Raw genomic sequence first — 9,263 nt, forward strand, 5'->3', positions numbered from 1 at the left:
GCGATGTGCGAGTTCGACGCGCTCCGGCGGGCCTCCCTCGTGCGGGGAAGAGGCGCCAAGTGGGCGCCGCGGTGGTCTTTGTAGACGGGAAAGTTTGCAATACAATAGACGTTGTATTGATGGGAGTGCTGGTGCACCTATATATAATACAAGGGAAGACCTCTACCTCAACTATACAAGACTAGGAGGTGAGCCACAAATCCAATACACATGCAATACACAATACATACTCAACACCCCCCGCAGTCGAAGCGTCGCCGGAGACACAAAGACTGGACAAAAACTCCTCAAAGATGGCAGTAGGCAATCGCTTAGTCATCACATCAGCAAACTGTTACGTCGTCGGCACGTGGAGAACCTGAACATGGCCAAGGGCAACCTGCTCGCGCACGAAGTGAATATCGAGCTCAATATGCTTCGTCTGTCGATGGTGCACCGGGTTGGCGGAGAGGTAGACCGCGCTGACGTTATTGCAGTAGACAAGAGTGGCCTTGTGAACATCACAAAGCAACTCCCGAAGCAGCTGACGTATCCAAGAGCACTCGGCCACGGCATTAGCCACAGCACGATACTCTGCCTCGGCGCTGGAGCGGGAGACCGTGGGCTGCCGCTTCGATGACCAAGAGATCAACGAGGGCCCAAGGTAGACGCAGTAGCCTGACGTAGTGCGTTGCGTGTCGGGGCAGCCAGCCCAGTCGGCATCCGAGTAGGCCACGAGGTTGGTGGAAGCGGAGGCCGTCAGGGTGAGTCCCAAGGACATGGTGCCGCGTATGTAACGAAGAATGCGCTTCACCAGAGTCCAGTGAGAGTCACGCGGGGCGTGCCTATGGAGGCACACCTGCTGGACAGCGTACTGGGGCGAGTCAGCGTCATGTACTGTAAAGCACCAACAATAAAGCGATAAAATGCACCATCGAATGCAAGAGACCCCTCGAGAGCAGAGACCTTCGCCTTTGTGTCGACGGGAGTGGGCGCCGGCTTGCAGTTAAGCATACCAGCATGCTCCAGGAGCTCGTGGGCGTACTTCTACTGATGTAGAAAGAAGCCGTCAGTCCGTCGGACCACCTCGATGCCGAGGAAGTAGTGCAGGGGCCCCAAGTCCTTGAGGGCGAACTCATCACGAAGACGAGCAGTCAGCCGCTGAAGGAGGTCGGGGGCGGACACTGTGAGGATGATGTCGTCGACATAGAGCAGCAGATATACAGTGTCAACTCCCTGATGATACACGAAGAGTGAAGCATCGGAGCTACTGGACCGAAATCCGTGAGACTGCAGGAAGGCTGCGATATGCTGGTAACAAGCCCGAGGCACTTGCTTCAACCCATAAAGAGAACGGGAGAGCAAGCACACGAAGTCGGGGTGCTCGGCGTTGACGAAACCAGTGGGCTGCTCACAGAACACCTACTCGGCGAGATGGCCGTGTAAGAAGGCGTTGGAGACTTCCAACTGGTACACAGGCCAGGCGTGTGAGACCGCCAGCTGAAGCACGGCGTGAATCGTGCCTGGTTTCACAACCAGGGCGAAGGTGTCAGTGAAGTCCACGCCCGCACGCTGCCGAAAACCACGAACCATCCACCGAGCCTTGTAGTGCTCAAGAGAACCTTCCAGGCGAATCTTGTGGCAAAACACCCACTTGCCAGAGATGATGTTGGCACGAGGGGGTCGCCGAACAAGCTGCCACGTGCGGTTTCGCTGTAAGGCGTCGAACTCCTCTTGCATCGCAGCTAGCCAGTGGGGATCCCGAAGGGCAGCACGAGCGGAGGCGGGGATGGGTGATGGCGTCAATGTCGAGGCAGCGCACACATACTCGTCGATGGAGTAGCGCGTGCTGGGCCGAAGCACTCCTGCTCGGGCATGTGTAGTCACGCCAAGTGGTGGGGCAGCAGGGCCGGCGGGGGCCGCGGTGGCGGGGGCACACGGTGCGGTTGGGGGGCCCGCGGCGGCAGCAGCGTCGGCCGTGCCGGTGGCGGAAGAGGCGACGGGCGAGGGTGACGTGGAGCCCGCCGCAGGTTGGGCGGGCGGGGTGCCGGGCTCAACCTCGTATGAGGGAGACGGGGACCCGGGGGCCCGCTCGGACTCGACCTCGGGGGAGGGAGTTACAAATCCAGGTGGTGGCGGCAAAGGGCGCCGTGCTGGGGGGGCGCCGGGGGCTGCCGCCGCGCATCGCTCCACGAAGGGGGCGCGGGGGCCGGCGTCGAAGGGGTTGAAGCCGTAGGAACCTGAGAAAAAGGGAACACCATCTCGACAAAGTACACATGCCTCGAGGTGTACACACGATGAGTGACGGGATCATAGCACCGGTAACCTTTGGTGTTAGGGGGGTAGCCAAGGAAGACGCATGTGATGGATCGTGGTGCGAGCTTGTGTGGCGTGGTGGACACGGTGCTAGGATAACAGAGACACCCGAAGATGCGGAGACCATCATAGGACGGTCGTGTGCCGAAGAGAAGGTGGTGAGGGGCGTAGTTCCACCGAGGGCGACAACGACGAATGTTAAGAGAGTGGCGGTAGCGAGGGTATCGGGCCAAAACCGAGCAGACGCGTTAGAGTGAAAGAGTAACGTGCAAACGCAGTCATTAAGAGTGCGGAGAATGCGCTCGGCGCGGCTGTTCTGCTGGGAAGTGTAGGGGCAAGTCAGACGGAAGGTGGTGCTGTGAGAGGCGAGAAGTGTGCGAAAAGCGACGTTGTCAAACTTTTTCCGTTGTCAGTTTGGAGTGCGAGTATGAGGCGACTGAACTGGGTGGTGACATAGGAATAAAAGGCGATGAGTGTGGTTAAAGCATCGGATTTACGACGAAGGGGGAAAGTCCACACATAATGAGAATAATCATCTAAAATCACAAAGTACTAGAGATAGCCCGTGTTACTCACAACGGGAGATGTCCAAACATCACTATGAAGTAATTGAAACGGAAAAGGGAAATTGAAGAAGACACACTAAAGGGAAGACGAACGTGCTTGCCTAAGCGACAAGCCTCACAAGAGTACTCGTCGAGCTGATCACATGAGAAAGAGAAACTCCTAAGAATTTCACGTAAGACAGTGTGGTTGGGGTGACCCAAGCGAGCGTGCCAAAGGTCAACGCCGGCGGCAAGGGCGGCGGGTGTGGATGTGGAGGCGCCGGCGTGCACGGGGTAGAGCTCATCGGGACTGTCACATCGGTGAAGGACCATCCGTGTACGGGCGTCTTTCACAGAAAAGCCAACACCGTCAAATTCAACAGTAAGTGGGTTCTCACGAGTAAGACGACGAACGAATACTAGGTTCGTGACCAAATCAGGTGAAACAAGAATATTAGACATAGTGATGGGTGTGGAAGTGGAGGGAAAACTAGTGCTACCGATATGAGTAATAGGTAAGGAGGAGCCGTGACCGACGGTGATAAGAATGGGTGTGTGAAAGAGAGTGGAGGAGGTTAGGTTATCGGGATCAGCTGTCATGTGCGCAGTAGCACCTGAGTCCATGTAACAGTCGCCTCCACCGACAGAGCTACTCGGCGACAGCGCGGAGTGCTGGGCGGCGAGGAGGATGGGGTCCCGTGGCACAGGTACCAGCGGCGGCAGAAGGCCCCCGTAGGGCGGTGCCGGGACAGGCGGGCCATAACCACCGAGAGGCGGCGGCGCAAGGAGGGCGCCATAGCCGGCGCCAATCGGCTGGAAGGGCGCGCCGATGAACGCCTGGTGGCCAGCGGGGAGAGCCTGCTGATAGTGCGGCGCCCCCCGGCGTCCTGGGCCGGCTGCTGCTGCAGGCGGCTGCGACCGCCGCCACGCCGGTTGCGTTGGCCCCCTCCCCCTTGCGAGTGCTGCGGGGGAGGCGCTGGTGGCTACAACGGATAACACCTGGCAGGTGCGGGAGGACGCGACGGGATCGGCGCGGCCGGTGGAGCGGTTCCGCCGCAGATGGTGAAGTAGCCCGAAGAGTCCATGAAAGGTGTCAGAAACGGCAGGAAGAGGAAGCGGGCGGCGGCGGCGGCACGTGGGAGCGCGCGGCGGCGGCGGTGGGGAGCGGCGACGAAGGCGGCACGCGCGGGAAGGCGATGCGCGGCGGCGGCGGCGGCGGCGGCACGTGCAAGGAGACGCTGCGCGGCCGCAGCGGTGGCGGTGGAGAGCGGCGGCGCGCGAGAAAATGCTGCGCGGCGGCGGCGGCTTGCGCGAGAAGGCAAAGCGAGGCGGCTGCAGCGAGTAGAAGGATCGGTAGTAGTACTAGATGGATGCAACCAGAATCATCATGTACGTGCAATCAGCTAGCAAGCAAGCTAGATGAATTATGCTAATGGATGGATTATGCTAATGCTAATAGATGGATGGATGCGCGCGGCGGGCACTGGCGGCTAGCGGGGTGGTAGCGTGTTGGCACTAGTGGGCACGGGAGAAGCGAGCGGCGGCGCGTGGGATGAAATCGCGCGGACGGCGCGCGGGTAGGCAGCATGCAGCGCGCGACTGGAGCGGCGCGTGGGATCGCGCATGCAGCTCGCGGGGAAAGCTGCGGCGGTGTCGCGGAGTGGACATGCGGCGGCAGAGGAGATGCGGCGGCGGCGCATGAGGAGGCGCGCGGCGCCGCGGCGGCAGCGGAAAGCTAAGTCAGAACCTAAAAACGGATACCATGTGGACGGAAAAGTTTGCAATACAATAGACAATACATACATAGTTTGCAATACAATAGACAATACATACATAGACAATACATACCATTTTGTATCTTCATTTTTTGTCATTTCCTTCTTCCTTTTTTTATTTTTTATTTGATTTTTTTGTTTTCATTGTTCTTTTTGTTATTGTTCTACATTTTTTATATGTGTCAACAATATTTTTCTAATGCACGTCAAATATTTTTCAAATAAGAATTACACATTTTTGGGAAATATTATTAATATTGTTCAAATATTTGATTAACATTTTATAAATAGAAGATTAAAATTTATTGAATACATGGTCAACTTTTTTTAAAATGCTTGATTAACAGTTTTCAAATAAGAAGACTAACATTCTTTTGAATACATGGTTAACATACACATTTAACATTTCTCAAACGCTTGATTAATATTTTTCAAACACTTGTTCAACAATTTTTAAATTTTATGCTTGATTAAGTTTTCATATACATGATCAAGTTTCATCCGGAGTCTCATCCCGATTTGTGGTGGAATCATAGTCTTCATCATCCTTTCTTCACTGGGACAATGCTCTAATAATGATGATCATCGCACTTTTATTTACTTACAACTCAAGAATTACAACTCAATTCTTAGAACAAAATATGACTCTATATGAATGTCTCCGGCGGTGTACCGGGATGTGCAATGACTCATGAGTGACATGTATGAAAAAATTATGAACGGTGGCTTTGCCACAAATACAATGTCAACTACATGATCATGCATAGCAATATGACAATGATGGAGCGTGTCATTATAAACAGAACGGTGAAAAGTTGCATGGCAATATATCTCGGAATGGCTATGAAAATGCCATAATAGGTAGATATGGTGGCTGTTTTGAGGAATATATATGGTGGGTTTATGGTACCGGCGAAATTTGCGCGGTAATAGAGAGGCTAGCAATGGTGGAAGGGTGAGAGTGCGTATAATTCATGGACTCAACATTAGTCATAAAGAACTCACATACTTATTGCAAAAAATTATTAGTTATTGAAACAAAGTACTACATGCATGCTCCTAGGGGGATAGATTAGTAGGAAAATACCACCGCTCGTCCCCGACCGCCACTCACAAGGAAGACAATCAATAAATAAATCATGCTCCGACTTCATCACATAACGGTTTACCATACGTGCATGCTACGGGAATCACAAACTTTAACACAAGTATCTCAAATTCACAACTATTCACTAGCATGACTCTAATATTACCATCCTCATATCTCAAAACAATCATCAAGTATCAAACTTCTCATAGTATTCAATGCACTTTATATGAAAGTTTTTATTATATCCCTCTTGGATGCCCATCATATTAGGACTAAATTCATAACCAAAGAAAACTACCATGATGTTTAGAGACTCTCAAAATGATATAAGTGAAGCATGAGAGTTCATCTATTTCTACAAAATAAATTCACCGCCGTGCTCTAAAAAGATATAAGTGAAGCACTAGAGCAACAACAAACTACTCTGAAAGATATAAGTGAAGCTCAATGAGTAGTCGAATAATTATGCAACTATGTGAACACTCTCTAACATTTAATAATTTCAGATCTTGGTATTTTATTAAAACAGCAAGCAAATCCTAACAAAATAAATTGACGCTCCAAGCAAAACACATATCATCTGGTAAATAAAAATATAGCTCCAAGCAAAGTTACCGATGAACGAAGACGAAAGAGGGGATGTCTTCCGGGGCATCCCAAGCTTAGGCTCTTGGTTGTCCTTGAATATTACCTTGGGGTGCCTTGGGCATCCCCAACCTTAGGCTATTGCTACTCCTTATTCCATAGTTCATCGAATCTTTACCCAAAACTTGAAAACTTCACAACACAAAACTTAACAGAAAACTCGTAAGCTCCGTTAGTATAAAAAATAAATCACCACTTAGGTACTGTAATGAACTCATTCTAAATTCATATTAGTGTAATATATACTGTATTCCAACTTCTCTATGGTTTATACCCTCCAATACTACTCATGGATTCATCAAAATAAGCAAACAACACATAAAAAACAGAATCTGTCAAAAACAGAACAGTCTGTAGTAATCTGGATCAAACGTATACTTATGTAACTAATAAAATTCTCAAATAAATTGCTGGACGTGAGGAATTTATCTATTAATCATATGCAAAAAGAATTAACTAAATAGCAGTTTCCAAATAAAAATGGCAGCAGTTCTTGTGAGCGCTAAAGTTTCTATTTTTTACAGCAAGATTAAAAAGACTTTCCTCAAGTCTTCCCAACGGTTCTACTGGGCATAAACACTAATTAAACACAAAAAACACAACCAAACAGAGGATAGATGATTTATTTATTACTAAATAGGAACAAAAAGCAAGGAACAAAAAATAAAATTAGGTTGCCTCTCAACAAGCGCTATCGTTTAATGCCCCTAGCTAGGCATGATGATTTCAACGATGCTCACATAAAGGATAAGAATTGAAACATAAAGAGAGCATCATGAAAAATATAACTAGCACATTTAAAGTCTAACTCACTTCCTATGCATAGAGATTTTGTGAGCAAACAACTTATGGGAACAATAATCAACTAGCATAGGAGGGCAAAACAAGCATAATTTTAAAAATTTAAGCACATAAAAAGGAAATATTATTGCAATTCCTACAAGCATATGTTCCTCCCTCATAATAATTTACAACAACCCTCACGGCGTCGAGGTAACCATCTACAACAACCCTCACGGCCAAATTGGTGATGCTCCGTCTCATGTACGAATTGAAATGAATTTATTATGAACAAATTGTGGGATATATGATGTCAGCACTTTCTATCAACCCTTTGATATATATCTGTGCCGTTGTAGGAAATCGATTTTCTTCGGAGATATAGAAATGTGAAGGATTTGCCACTCACCGCATCGTACAAACCGGTCATTGCTGACGGGAGAATCAACATTCAAGTCGACAGCATCCCCAGCAGGCATACCGATCGCAGCTTGTTATGGGATGGTCATTCTGACAAACCTGAGTACAACACTATCAAGAAACACAGCATCGCCCAAGCCGACTTAACCTATGCGGTGCTCAGTGATGCCGTGGCGGCCACTCTGAAGGTCCAGCTGAATCTCAAGGACCACAAAGCTGGCACCATCACCGGCGTCTACGGTGCAATCAAGGCGACTAACCACTGCTACCAAGGCAAGAGCGTCCTGCTCTTCAGCCGTACAGAGGAGGAGGCAGTAGAACCCGAGGTCAAGGCCTTGGACGCCATTTCAGTTCCACTAAAGTTAATGAGGGATTTCGTTGTGGCGTCGCTTGAGTCGGCGCTTGAGATAAAGGTCAACTTGCATGCTGAGTGTTCCAGGTATGAGAAACACATGTCCTTGGACGGAATACTCCGCTTTGACCCCAATATTAATATGGATAGTGAGCAAACGAAGAAGATTGATTCACCCACTATGGAGGCCCAAGTGATGTTCATCACCAGTGCATAGACCAAGATCCACAGGCACGAGGGGAACCGCCAGGTAAAATCACATGCCTATGAACCTACTTCAAATTCGATCTACCCAATGGGTCCATTTTTACACATCAAACGCTGCCCAACTGTTTTTTTTTTCAGGGGAGCACACAGTATTGGCTGGCCTCAAAACTGCTCTTCAATGAAGAACAAATAAATAGATGTTCAATTTCCTTTTTTTCAGTTTGTGTGATGGTTTTCTATCTACGGGTGTCGGATGAAGGCCATTCTCAGCAAAATAATATTGTGGACTTATGTGATTGCGTTTAACTAGTATTTGCGCATCAACTATCTAAACCATCCTGAAACCAATATTATGGGTTATTAATTTGTATGCGTATGAGGATCTAGCACGGGGAATTGTATTTTTCATAATTCTAGCATCCATGTTTGCCTTTACCAGTACAATTCTATTTATTTTTACCTGTGCACAACAGCACAAGGCTGCCTTCCTTTCTGATACTGTACAGAGTAAGACGGTAGATTGCAAAGACAATGGTTAAAAGATGAAGACGGAGTACATATTGAGAACGGAGATAGTACAATGAAAGGTGCCTATTCGGCAAAGGACATGTGCAACCACCGCCTGATGGTTCCATAAGCATGGATTGGTAGATTTGGGATGCCAATCCATGTTATCTTTGGAATGCCCCCTAAAATTCAAATACTTTTGATCCAAGACGAATATTTAATTACATATTACACATTACCGAATGATAACTAAATTATAGCAAACAAATTCCACAAATATATATACTTATTTACATACAAGCAGGGGATGGAAATTTGAACAATCGCAAATTTCTAACAATTACTACCAGCAGAGCAGAAATGACACTCGTAGATTCCTAACAGTTGCCTACGAGAGCACAAACGACCATGCTTTTAAATAGCACGCTATAGCATTTACGAGAGGTCTTGCGCTAAGGGACTTTGATCCAAACATTTTAAATAGAGCGTTTACAAGAGGTTTGCCGCTAAGAGGCTTACCGCGCTATTTAAAACTATGCAAACGACTCACACACACATCCATATCCATCAGCAACCAATCAGGCTCCTCGACACAAACAATTGATCCTATCATTCTCGGCGAGGGTTGATGCTAGGCACCACACCGC

The sequence above is a fragment of the Triticum aestivum genome, chromosome 3A (genome assembly GCF_018294505.1).
Source record: "Triticum aestivum cultivar Chinese Spring chromosome 3A, IWGSC CS RefSeq v2.1, whole genome shotgun sequence".
Classification (NCBI taxonomy): domain Eukaryota; kingdom Viridiplantae; phylum Streptophyta; class Magnoliopsida; order Poales; family Poaceae; genus Triticum; species Triticum aestivum.